Below are 13,679 nucleotides of genomic sequence, written 5' to 3'. Positions count from 1 at the left end.
TAAAAATATATATATATATATATATATATATATATATATATATATATATACACACTCTATAATCAAGCTCTTATAGAGCAGTTAAGGTGATGCATTAGAGGCATCAGATTTACAATAGTAGAAGTAGTTCTTGAGGTCCCTGTAGAGGAACCCTTAACTATAGCAAAAGTAGAAGTAGCCAAATTATCAGTAGAAGTACTAGGTACAGTAGTAGTTAAACTATTACTATTACATAAACGAGTTGTAGACTTGATCATCCTTCTTCATAGCAGTCCTTGTTGATCTTGTTGGTAGAAGGATGTCACAAAAAGTGGTGGACTTTGAAACAGTAGACAGGGTTCCCTTGCATGCTTGGCTCTATAGTTGGCTAGACTATCTGCAACACTATTCTGCTCTCTGTAAATACTTAGGAGAGGTGGGCTATCCAGTTGTAGTAGTAGTAACCTGCAATCATTAAGTATATTAGTGTAGTGCATGGTGTTAGTGTTGAACATACCGAGTAAGGCCTGTCCATCTGTTTCAATGACGAGTGGTTTGAGATTCTTTTGGACAGCGAGTCTTGGTCCCTTGAGCAAAGCTAGGAGTTCACTTTGAATAGCTGGCCCAGGTGTTGATGTTCCTGCAAAACCTAGGATCCAATTCCCTTGTTGATTACGAAAAAGACCTCCTATACCATACTTAGATTTGTTAAGTAAGCAAGATCCATCTATGTTGAGCTTATATGTATGGCTATTGGGGGGATACCATTTTACATATAGAGGTATGGAAGAAGTATTCTTTAATCTTTGATTTGTAAGATAAAAGAATTCAGCAGCCTTTGTGAATATGGAGAAAATGTTTAAGCTACTTTTTTTATGATCCAGAGTATTCTTATTCCGTGTAAGCCATAGTTCCCATAAAGCAAACGGGATAAGAGTGGTATTTGGGATATTGTGTCGTGTAAGTTGTAATTTCTGATGTATGAATACCTTAAAACAGTTTAGAGCAGTATCATGGCATTGCAAAGAATTTGTCGTTACTGTAGATATTTGAAGCTGAGTCCAGAGATGTCTAGCAGGTGTACATTCAAGAAATATATGTTTTAATGTTTCCGGGAACATATGACACTGAGTACAAATAGCAGAATTAATGATACCTAACCTGTTGAGATACGCTGCTGTTGGAAGCCTATCATGGAAGATTAACCATATGAAATGTGATATCTTTGGTGGAATAGGTAGTTTCCAAATCCAGCTGCAGTTATCCATTGTAGTATTTGTTGTAGCATTTATGCTAGTTGTAAAGGAATTGTATATTGATTTAACCGAAAATATACCATTTGGTGTAAGAACCCAGTATATTTGGTCATATGTTGAAGGTTGAATAAACATGTATATGTTATGGATCATTGTGTATAAATGGGTTGGTAATATGAAGGGTAGTAGATGTAAATGCCAATTATGATTGTAGTAGTAGTTTGAAACTGTTTTATTTTCCTCATCTATTGGGAGTGGTCCATAGATATATTGACGAATTGAAATATTCTGGCTGATCCAGGGATCCGTCCAGAATTTGACATGTCTTCCTGTGGCAAAGCTTGCTTCGTGGCGGAGCATTTAGCAATGCCAGCAGCCTGGTGAGGGCTGGCTGTCTGAGGACAGGTTAAGGCAGGGCCTACTGGGCTTGCTTTTTAACCCTACTTTGCAGTAGGCCCATCCTTGCATTATATTACGCCAAGTTGTTGAGCTTTGTTTTTTGTGCCCTGTAGATGTTCTTATATAAGTATGTAATAAGACTTGTGCCCATAGATGATTAGGATTTTGAAATAGCCTCCATGCAAGACTTGCATGCAAAGCTTGATTTTTTAATGTTAGATTCTGTATTCCTAACCCTCCTTTGTCAAGAGGTTGAGTGATGGTAGTCCACTTAATTAAATGTAATTTTTTCTTGTTTGTTGTGGTTCCCCAGAGAAAATTCCTTTGGTAACGATTAAGGGAAGTAATTATATAAGAAAGTAATTTTATATACTGCATAATATGGTTGGGAAGAGAATTTAGAGTTGAACGTATTAAAGTGGTCCTTCCTGCCTTTGTTAAAAAATTTGTTTTCCATCCTGCTAATTTATTTTCTATTAAGAATTGATAATCCATTTTTGTTGGCTGCTTAATAAAAATTGGGAAGCCTAAGTATTTCCCAAAAGTTTTACCCTCATTCATGTGGAACATTTGGAGTATAGTAGTTCTAATATTTGTAGAGCAATTTTTGGAGAAAAAGATGTGTGATTTATCAAAATTGATCGTTTGGCCTGAATGACTAGTAAAATGAGTAATTGTATTAACCATAGCTTGACATGATTTAGCAGTAATCTTTGATGTAAGAATAATATTATCAGCAAAAAGTAAGTGGGATAGTTGAGGTCCGTGGTGGCCTAGTGAAACGGGTATCCAAGCATGATAATCAACTGATGTATTAATCTTGCGTGAAAGCATTTCTAAGCATATGATAAATAAATAAGGTGACAGTGGATCTCCTTGTCTAATTCCACGTGTGGGCGTAAAGTACTCTGTAAGATTTCCATTAAGCAAGATTGAAATAGTAGCAGTGGTGATACATGACATAATGAGCTGTATGAAGGAAGGTGGGAAATTAAGAGAACCGAGAGAGTAATGTATAAACGACCACTCTAATTTATCAAAAGCTTTTTCCAAATCTAATTTAAGAAGCATGTTTATATTATTGCCTTTCATTTTTCGGAATTTGATAATTATTTCTTGTACTATAATAGCATTATCCGCTGCTCTCCTATTTTGCTGAAAGCTAGCTTGAGTTGGGTCTATTATAAGGTGGAGGAGAGGTTTCAGTCGATTAGCAATGATTTTGGTAATGATTTTATAAATCGTATTACAAAGACTAATTGGTCGATATTGATAAATGGTGAATGCATTCTTATTCTTAGGTGATAAGCATATGAAAGTGTTATTTATTGAAGGGTCAATTTTATGTTCATTGAATACCGTATGACAAAAAGATTTTACTGAGTTTCCAATTATATTCCAGTATTTTTGATAGAATAAAGGATGAAGTCCATCCGGTCCTGGTGCTTTGAGAGGTTTAAAAGAATTCATAGCATGTATAATTTCCCAATCTTGCAAAGGGGCTGTTAAACTAGATTGGTCGCGTGAAGATAAAATTTTGGAAGGCTTTAAACTAATATTTTTAGTGGAACTAATTTTCTGAGTTTGAAATAAATTTTGATAATATTGGGTAATATTATCCCTGATGCAAATAGGGTCAGTTATCCAATTACCTCCCTGATCTTGAATTGCAGTAATACGGTTATGTCTTCTACGATTGATAGTACTTAGGTAGAAGAATTTTGTATTTGCATCCCCATCATTTAACTAGTCAACACGTGACTTTAGTTTCCAAAAATCTTCTTCTAGTTTTAGAATGTTATTAAAATCCACTGTAAGTGTATGTTCTAGATTGTGTATGAAGAGGCTTGTAGGATAATGTTTAGAGGATTGAATACCAAGGAGTCTAGCCATTAATTTTTTTTTTTATGTTTAAAAATATTCCCAAAAGTGGATTTATTCCACTCTTGCGTTGTAGTGATAAATTGAGTAATAGCAGGTAGTAAGTTGAAATGTTCTAACCATACTTGGTTAATTAGTAAAGGGAAAGTGGGGTGTGAAACCCATATTGTTTCAAATCTAAAAAAAAAAATTCCTAGGTAAAGGGCAGTGGTGTATTTCTAATTTTAGAGGACAATGGTCTGAATGGGTATGGGGAAGATGTGTTACTAGAGCATTTGGATATTGGTTGAGCCAGTCATAATTGGCCAAAATACGATCAATACGTTCTAGTATATTACTATTACTATGCCTACCGTTTGTCCATGTATAACGACTCCCCTTGTAACCTAGATCAGTCAATTTATAATAGTTGATACATTCTAAAAATTTATTAGTTCTGGAATTATTTATTGATAAGCCACCAAACTTATCATCCGCTTCTAAAATTTCATTGAAGTCACCCCTAATTACCCAAGGTCCCTTGTAGCTATCATACATGCACATTAAATTTTGCCATAAATATTGTCTGTTTGCTAAACTAGGACTTGCATAGATGGCAGTAAATAAAAATTTAAAGGGAGTAGGAAGCACCTGAACATGGCAGTGTATTTCCTGAGCTGTGGAGGCAACATGTTCCACCTGCAACACATCTGACAACCATAATATAGAAAATCCACCAGACTGGTCAGTAGCGGCAACCTCAATCATGCCTGTAAAATTAAAATCTTCCTTAACCGTTTGGTGGCTGTTACTGTGAGTTTCCAGCAGTACCACTAGAGCTGGCCTATTGTAATCTAATAAGGATCGAAAGTTTCTTCTAAAATCATCTGAATGAACACCTATGCAATTCCAGATAATAAAGTTCATGTGACTGTCAGTAGGTTCGAACAATTGGCTGTTCCTTTGACTCCTTTGAGTGCTTGTCTGCCCTGGTCGAAGGATGAAAGTGGGCATTAGAAGCATTGCATATTTCCCTACTGCTGGATTTGTAGTTGGCCTTAGACGAAACGATGTCGTTAGGAGATTTGGAGGACACCTTATGTATATTTTTCTTTCGTATTCCTCCTTTTGGACAAAGACCTTTATTCCATCTAGAAATGCATGTATTAGACGTGTTTCTCTGTTGTATACGAGTGCTGCATCTAGTTCCGCTTGAAAGTGTTGGTCTTGTTCTAGTAGATTGGGACTGTGGGGTGGTGAGTGTGTGTGTGATGAAACTGGGGTTGGAGGTGGTGGAGGATCCTATAAGGTTGGATCCATGGAGTGGCAGTATTGGGGTTTGGATAAAATGGCATTTGAAGAAAGTGTGGGTGAAGATGAAGGGGGTCCCAATATGGTGTTGGGAAGGGAGGTTGATGGTATGGCCCAAGATAAGGAGCCTGGGTCATTGACCAATGGTACCGTCCGTAAATCTATTCCTAATTGCATGCCTTCCATCACTATCTGAGCTAGGTCCCTCGGATGATTTATAAGAATTGTCACCTCTTGATGGTTGACTTCCATCGTGAAAGTGAGAGCATGACTCTGTAAACCTCTCTCGAGCCAGGAGGTGAGCTGTGTGGGTGCACGAGGAGTCTGTGCAGTGTAGACAATGGTGTTTGGTTCCATGATCAAGTGTGGTGGAGGAAGGGAGTCGGGTGTGTGGTTGTGTAGCAGACGATGAGTGGACTGGTTGTTTTGGGTTTGTTGTCTCCGTAAGTAATTTAGATTTGGGGAGAACATCTTGTGTATGTTCGAATTTGGAGAATGAATTAATTGTATTGTTGGGTGGAATGTGAGAACTGGTGTTCGGATTTGATAGAACTATAGGATATGGTGTATTAATGGAGGATAAAGTCGGTGTGACTGATTGATATGGTGGTAGTTTGTTTGTATTATGTGAAGAGGTGGGCAAACTATCATTGCCTAGTTGCATGGGAATTGTCAAATTAGGGTTAGGGAGAGATGATGAAGGTGCAGCGGATGTGATATTGTTTGGTAGGTCGTGTATTAGGGTTTGCATGTGGTTTGATGAAGAGGTGTTTGGACAGTGAGGTTGCATGTGTAGTGTGCTTACGTGGCCATTTGCATGGCTTTGTATAGGGTTTGAATGAAGACTTAGGTGTGATTGGGCCGATAGAATAGGCACTTGAGTGTATTGTGAAGAAATTAATTTTGTATCTTTTGCTTGTTGAGGCGGTGTATCAGGCATGTCCAAATCAGTATTAATTAGTGTATCAAATGGATTAGTGGTTAAAGTGGGTGTGATAGGCTGTTTAGAGGTTGAATGGTCAATAGGTATAGTATTAGGGTTTTTAAGGAAAGATAGGAGGAGTAATTGATGAAGACTTACCTGAAAAACTCTTAGGATTAACATCTGAAGAAGGTATTTTTGACAAATGATTGACAGTGCTATAACTGGATTTTGTATAAGTTTTTTTTCTTTGGGAATTTCACTATTTTCCATTCTGCCGTTGATGGATTTTGGGGCGGTTTAGGAATGGCTGGTGTATTGATATGAGTAGTACCAGTAGGGTGTTCATCTTGAACCTGGTAGGTGCATACTCTTTGGTTATGCCCCATCCGACCACATTTAATACATAGCAAATTTAATCCTTCGTAAAGGATATTTTGCTTATGAGTTCCAATATAAACATGTGTTCTTAAGGGTTGATCCAACGGTATTTCAACAAATAGCCTTGCATATCGACCCCTTGTTGTTGAAGAGGTACAGTTATCCACTGATAGTAATTTTCCAATTTTATTACCCACTTTCTGGATAATATGGAAATCGTAAAATTCAGTAGGTAATTCCGGTAGTCGTAGCCATATAGCAGAATAATTTATTTTCGTCTCAGATGCCATAAATTTTAGTTCCCATTGACGAACTGAGAGAAAATGATTTAAAATGAACCAAGGGCCATTATGTAAGGCACGATTTTTATTTTCTTCCTTTTGAAACTTTAGGAGGAAGAAATCTGAAGCCAAATCTATGAGAGGTAGATTATCTGTGGGTTGCCATAAAGTATAGATTTTTTGTCTAAGTAGTTGATGTTCCACCTTACGACCATAGACCTTAACAATTACTGCATTTTGCCAGGGTTTATAAATTCTACTTTTTTCTTCCATTGAAAGTGGAATAAAATTAGAGGCATCCACTGGTGCCTCCAATTCATCATCAATCATCAGAGAAAAATTTGGAGGTTCATAGGCAGTATGAGGTGAATAATCGTCATTTGTAGAGGTTAGGGTATGAAGATATGATTTCTGAGTAGAAACAGTAGGAGGGATAGGGAGGTTAGGTGTGTCAATGATCATGTTTCGTGTTGGATTGCTTTGGAAAGTGATTGTTGCGTCTGATTGTGTAGAGATATCTGGGGGTTTGGGAGGTTTAAGATTTGAAGAAGCAGGTTGTTGTTGGGAGTAAAGGAGAGTATTTTCTGTCATTTTTCATTGGTGAAACTTCTGATATCAAGTAACTGCAACTTGCCTTGCTTCAACAATGTAGCCTAAGCCTTTACTGAATTACATTACACAAAATACATTGATTCCTGTTGTCTTTTTCTCAGTGCCACTGATCAACAAAAACAATGCCTACTTGGATGAAAAAGGCTTCTATTCTTGCCTTACTGTAGTCGGGTTGTTGTAACAATGGTACATGTGACATGGAAACTTTAGCTCTCAGTTCCTACCATATGGCCTTTAACATTAAATATCATGGTTCCATTGTAGCGTATCAATAAATACATACATGCTAGATAGTTAAAATTATTATTTGTTTAGATTAATGTTCATTTAGGCATGCTTTTAGTTAATGAATTTTAATTATTCTAATCTCAAACCTAAACTGCACTACTCAATTCATGAGCTTTATGTAATATGGCAAAGACGTCCAATATATTAGATCTCAACACTCTCTTTACCTGATTTTTATCAAGTTGTCTTGCTCTTATGATGTTCTTGGTAAGATAAGTTTCTTCAACCTTCTTTGATGTTCTCCAGCTATTAAAGAGTTTGTTACGTTCATCATTGTCACGACCCAAAATCTAATAAAGATCGTGATGGCGCTGGACACCACTGTCAGACAAGCCAATACCAAGAAGTTAACTAAATCCTAATTTTAGTATTTTTGAAATCATTTCTTTCCTTACATTAAATAATAAATAATGAACTTCACCGAGTAAATAATGATGTCTTTAACAAATTTAAATACTGAATAATCTCATAGTCATCCCCGAACTCGGTGTGACAAGTGCATGAGCAATTTCTAGGAATTTAAAATGTAAGACAATAACTGTCCGGAATACAAATTGGACAGAAAGGAAAATACAATACTCTGAAAAAGACTCTGCTGGCTAGGGGTCGTCTCGAGAGATGCAGCTCACCGAAGTCTCTGTATTAACCATGTCGCTGTGCCCAACGAGGTCACTAGACATACATGTGCTTATGCAACAAAATTGCAAAACAAATGTAGTATGAGTACGAAAACAACACGTACCCAATGAGTATCCAGTCTAACCTCGAAGAAGTAGTAATGAGAGGTCGATTTCGGCACTTACTAGTGGTCCAATAATATAATCAGTCGTGGATTTATTAAAAACAGCAGTAAACTCAAGGGAATCATGTAGCAAGTAAACAATCCTTTTGATATTAAGAGATTTCCAAGTTCATATTTCCTCAATTATCAATTTATCTCAGGCCAGGGAGGCAATATCATTATTTATAATTTTAAGGCAAGCAATACAAGCATGCGCAAATCATGCGAGGTCGTACGACCCGATCCAACATAATATTTAAACCGTGCACTGCCAGAGGGTCAAATGGCGCGAACCATAGATGCATCTATTACCTTGCTCGCGAACCATACATGCGACGCGGCCAAATATAAATAAACACATCAAACAGTCAATCAAGAATTCATCAGGGAAACAATTACCCAAAGAAATGGCAACTTCTCTTTAACGGTCAACAAAATGATGTTTAATTTCTTTAAAAACTCATTTACCAATTCGATATGATTTAAGTAATTTAAATTGTGAATAAGGTTACAAATATTCAAGTATAGCATGCTTTCAGGTCCTAGACTATCCAGACTTAAGCATAATAGTAGCTACACACGGACCCTCATTACCTTGTGCGTACGTAGCCCCCACAAATAGAAGCACTTATTTAATTATTTCACCTATGGGGATAATTCCCTCTTACAAGGTTAGAAAGGAGACTTACCTCGCTTTGAAGTTCCATAACCGGTTCCCAAGCCCTTCCGACGACTCAAACTGATGCCCAACGCTCCAAAACAAGTCAATAATTATGCAAACTCATCAATATATACTCAAATACCCATTTTAGTCCTATTTACAACAATTTCCAACTCCGCTTGAAAAGTCGATAAAATCATCCTCGGGCCCACGTGCCCGGATTCCGAAAATTTTTGAAGATAAATTTTACCCATAACACCACGAACTTAAATATATAATTTATTCCAAGTTCTATGTCCAATTTCGTGGTCAAAATCCAAGAATATAAATTTCTAGGTTTTTCTTCAAAACCCTAAATTTCCACTAATTTTCCATGTTAAAATCTAGATAAAACCCAAGTAATTAACTTGCAATAAGTGGGAATCATTTACCTTGACATAGATGATGAAGATGAAGCTCGAAAATCGCTCCTAGGTCGTCTCCCATAGAGGAAATGAGCCAAACCGATTTTTGCAAACTTATACACTGCTAGGCAACCCTTTTTCGCATTCGCGGGCCCCCCATCGCGTTCGCGATGAACAAAATTCTCGAAAGTCATTCCCAATCTCTTCTCAGATAGCCTCTAGTGTAATAGTCGTAACTTTTTGTACAAAACTCGAAATGACAAATGGTTTACTATTTTGAAAAGTAGACACCAAGATCTACAATTTTCATGTTTTGGTCATCTCCCAGTTCCTTATATATTTCGAGATATAAGCCTCTAAATTCGGCCCTGTGCAACACAAATTTCTTCTTCATCTTCCCGGACAGCCTGTAGTGTACCAGCCATAACTTTTTTACACAAATCCAAATGCTAAATGGTTTACTTTGGTAAAAATTAGGCACAAAGGGCTACAACTTTCATTTTTGGATCATTTTCAAATTCCTTATAGATTGCGAGATATGAGCCTCCGAATTCAGACCTGTGCAACAGAGATTTCCTTCTTCGCGAACGCGAGGATCTCTTCGCGAACGCAAAGAACAAAGTCCCTGAAGCCAAATCCTCCTTCGCGAGCGCGGGAGGATCCTCGCGAACGCGAAGAACAACACCAGAACTAGCATCAGCTATTGCAAAACAACCCAAAATGATCCAAAACCACGCCGAAACACACCCGAGGCTCCCGTGGCCCCGTCCAATCACACAAACCAGTCCCATAACATAACACAGACCTGCTCGCGGCCTCAAATCACATCAAACAACATCAAAATCATGAATCGCACCCCAATTAAAGCTTAATGAACTTTAGAACTTCAAACTACTACATTCGATGTCGAAACCTATCAAATCACGTCCGATTGACCTCAAATTTTGCACACAAGTCACATTCGACATTACGGACCTACTCCAACTTCCGGAATGGGAATCCGACCCCGATATCAAAAAGTCCACTTCCGGTCAAACTTCTCAAAAACCTTCAAATTTCTAACTTTTGCCAAATGATCCCAAAATGACCTACGGACCTTCGAATCCACTTTGGAACGCGCTCTCAATACCAGAATCACCATACAGAGCTATTCCCAGACTCAGAATCCCAAACGGACATCGATAACATTGAAATGCACTTTGACCCAAATTTATGAAATTCTTCAAAAATACTAACTTCCTCAATAGGCGCCGAAACGCTCCCGGGTCATCCAAAACCCGATCCGGGCATACGCCCAAGTGTAAAATCACCATACAAACATGTTGGAACTTTCAAATCCTGATTCCGAGGTCGTTTACTCAAAAATCAAACCATAGTCAATTTTTTCAACTTAAAGCTCTTGAATTGAGAATTTTCTTTCCAAATCAAATCCAAACTTCCCGAAATTCAATTCCGACCATGCGTGCAAGTCATAATACCTGAAGTGAAGCTGCTCATGGCCTCAAATCGCCGAAGAATGCGCTAAAGCTCAAAATGACCGGTCGGATCGTTACATTCTCTCCCACTTCAACATACGTTCATCCTCGAATGTGCTGAGAATTGCGCCGGAGTAGTCTGAAATTACTGTTTAACACCTCGTGCACCTACCTGTGCTACCACAACTCAGTTGAGGACATTAGCTCGATCAAATTTGAAGATATCCTCTTTTATTTAGGCAAATAAGCCTTAGAGCCCAGTTCCAACATCCGGAATTCTTTGTCAGGACTGCTTCCAACATATGAATGCCGTGTCAATCACCCCACGCTGTACCAGAACATGACTGCATACCTTTGCTGAATTCACACTATGCAACACATCATTCGCAAGACCATAATAACACTGTCTGATCATAACAGCCGACATTTCCCGATCTGATGTGCACCCCATGACATATATAAGTCCTGTTCCAAGTCTCGCAATGCTGCCACGACGGAAGAGATGTGTAGAAAGTCATAACCAACTGCCGAGTCAACAAATCCTTGAGTCTATACTTCTGACAAGAACTATTACCTCATTCTGAACCAAATGATGGTATTTTCTCTTTAATATACTTTATATAATCCGATTGCATTGATCCTAGATCCAATAATCTCGTCTCACCCAGTACGAGCTGCTCAGGAAACAAGCCATCCCGGACATGACCAAAAAGCCTCACATGATGCCACAATATGCCAATAGGCTACAAACTTGAACGTGATACATAAGGAAAACGAACTCTGGAAAGGGCTACTCAACCCACGTAACTATTAGACAACCGAAAAGGTGGCATAAACCTACCTCAGAAAAATGGGAAACAAAGCACACAAAATAGAATATAGGGTCTTGTACCAAACATCACTCTGTTGCGGCGTGCAATCCGATCTAAACAACATACCCGTGGCGGCGTGCCACCCGATCCACATATAAATCTATCTAAGGAGATACATACTGAGCTAGAGTGCTCATTACTACCAAATACCGAATATCGGCCACAAGCACGCTAAGTGCATAATACCATCCCTAGGGCGACAGATAGCGCCATATGCTACAAAACTCAAGCACAACTGAGGTGCGATATTTGATCTGAATCTCAAGAGCCATCCTACTCACATAACACCATCGCTACACGAAACCTCAAGATATAATAAAATTATCAAGCCATCTCACAACTCATACGGCACAATATAATATTACATGAAATAGCCGACGACGAGATAACATCCAACGTCCGAATACTCCTCCATAAGGAGTGCTATGCTGAAATGACCATATCTGGCCTGATATAGAGCCCATATTCATATTTAAATCCACCCATCAACCTCGAGATGATTGTGACTGCACCGTACTAGGATAATAACCTTTCAAGGGTCCATAATAGCCCCCTTTTTCCACGACTCTCAAGAACAACCCTCATATCTGGAGCAAACCTCTACAGTCCACAACCCAATAAACCGAGTGCCCTCCACGCATAAATTCTCAAATTAGTGATACTAGAACAATCTTCACACTTGGTTTAAATCTTCAATCAATCAAGTGACTACATATCCATCTTATACAATCTTCCCGTGAGGTACGTTCCCATGACCTTCCGCACTAGATAACGAGTCTGCACATCCATACCACCGGTCACACTATTATTGTAAAGCATATAAAGAATCCATAACCAAGATGAAAAGCCACCGACACAAAATGCCGATCTCAGGTGATGCTGAAGACAATACCAGCCTACTCCAAACATCCAAATCCCCTTCCTGCTCATCCGAGCTCGTGACATCCTCATCAAACACCAAACCGCAACCTTGTCACTTTCAAATTTCATACCGCTCACTGCACCTAACAAGCCAATATGCGATAGTACAAGAATTTCACTATAACTCCTGAACCACTAATATGGTAAACACTTTATCACCTAGAAACTCTTTACTCAACTCATTCCAAGAGAACCATAGCAACACGCGAGTAACTTCTCATAACCGTAGAACATTCAAATCCTCAAGTAGTGGTCTAAACCACCATAACCCTTCTGAGATCCGCCTACACATAACATGCCATAATACTTGAATACTTCCAAATAAAATCAATTACGACGACCATCGAGCCTCGCACGTACCACCACCACTATGCCAATTCAACCATGGCTAACCAATAACTTCTTCTAATTCATCCTTAACTTGCCTTAGAGATAATAATAGCCCCATTCCTTACATGATAAAGCTAAATCCGCACTCACCTGAGTGACCCTATTCCATGAGACCACATTGTCTCCAAACCCATGAACCGTTCCATACCCTCCTTGCACGCACATTCGCATCTTCAACTGATACACACATTCTGATAATTCCTATACGAATCCGAAGTCTTTTTCTCTTTTTCCTCCCAATGCTACACTGCAAGTCGAAAACATCATAGAACATTCTGAGCTTCTTATAATAATCTGCTACAAAAGCTCGATTCCTAATCATATTGCGGGCTTGAATCCTTAGGCACCGCATTTTTTAACCTTTCAATTCACTAGGACCGTTGTTGAGAGTCACCCACTCTGGCTTGGTCCCGAATATAATCAAATCCAAGGCTTCGCTGGCACATGAACACCCATCTCAATGAAGCACCCGACCGAATCGCTTCCCTTGTAAATCACCTCTGTATGAAGCATAAATCCTGAATCTTCCCAAAGCCTGAACATGAGTCAATAGGGCCAACTATAGCATATCTTATCAATTCCTTTGCTCAAATTACCACTTCTGTTCTTTTCCCTTAGCTGTAATAACTCACCAATACGCCGATAACTCGAACCTCACAAGTAGATAACCATGCAACCTAATCATAGGCGGTGGCACCCTCCCACTTAGCTTGAAGCTACTTTTACACAACTCCGGAACCCACCAAGATTCTTTCTTCATTGTTGACATGATCTTACACAACCAACCTGCCAAATTCCTCGAATTCCTTCTGTTACCATTTCATGAACACTCTGAATCTCTAGAAACATTCATGAGAGAATACACGGGAGAAAATATGATATTATT

This window comes from Nicotiana attenuata, unplaced genomic scaffold, assembly GCF_001879085.1.
Source record: "Nicotiana attenuata strain UT unplaced genomic scaffold, NIATTr2, whole genome shotgun sequence".
Taxonomy (NCBI): Eukaryota; Viridiplantae; Streptophyta; class Magnoliopsida; order Solanales; family Solanaceae; genus Nicotiana; species Nicotiana attenuata.
The sequence above is the reverse complement of the archived record's forward strand: the minus strand, read 5'-3'. Positions refer to the sequence as shown.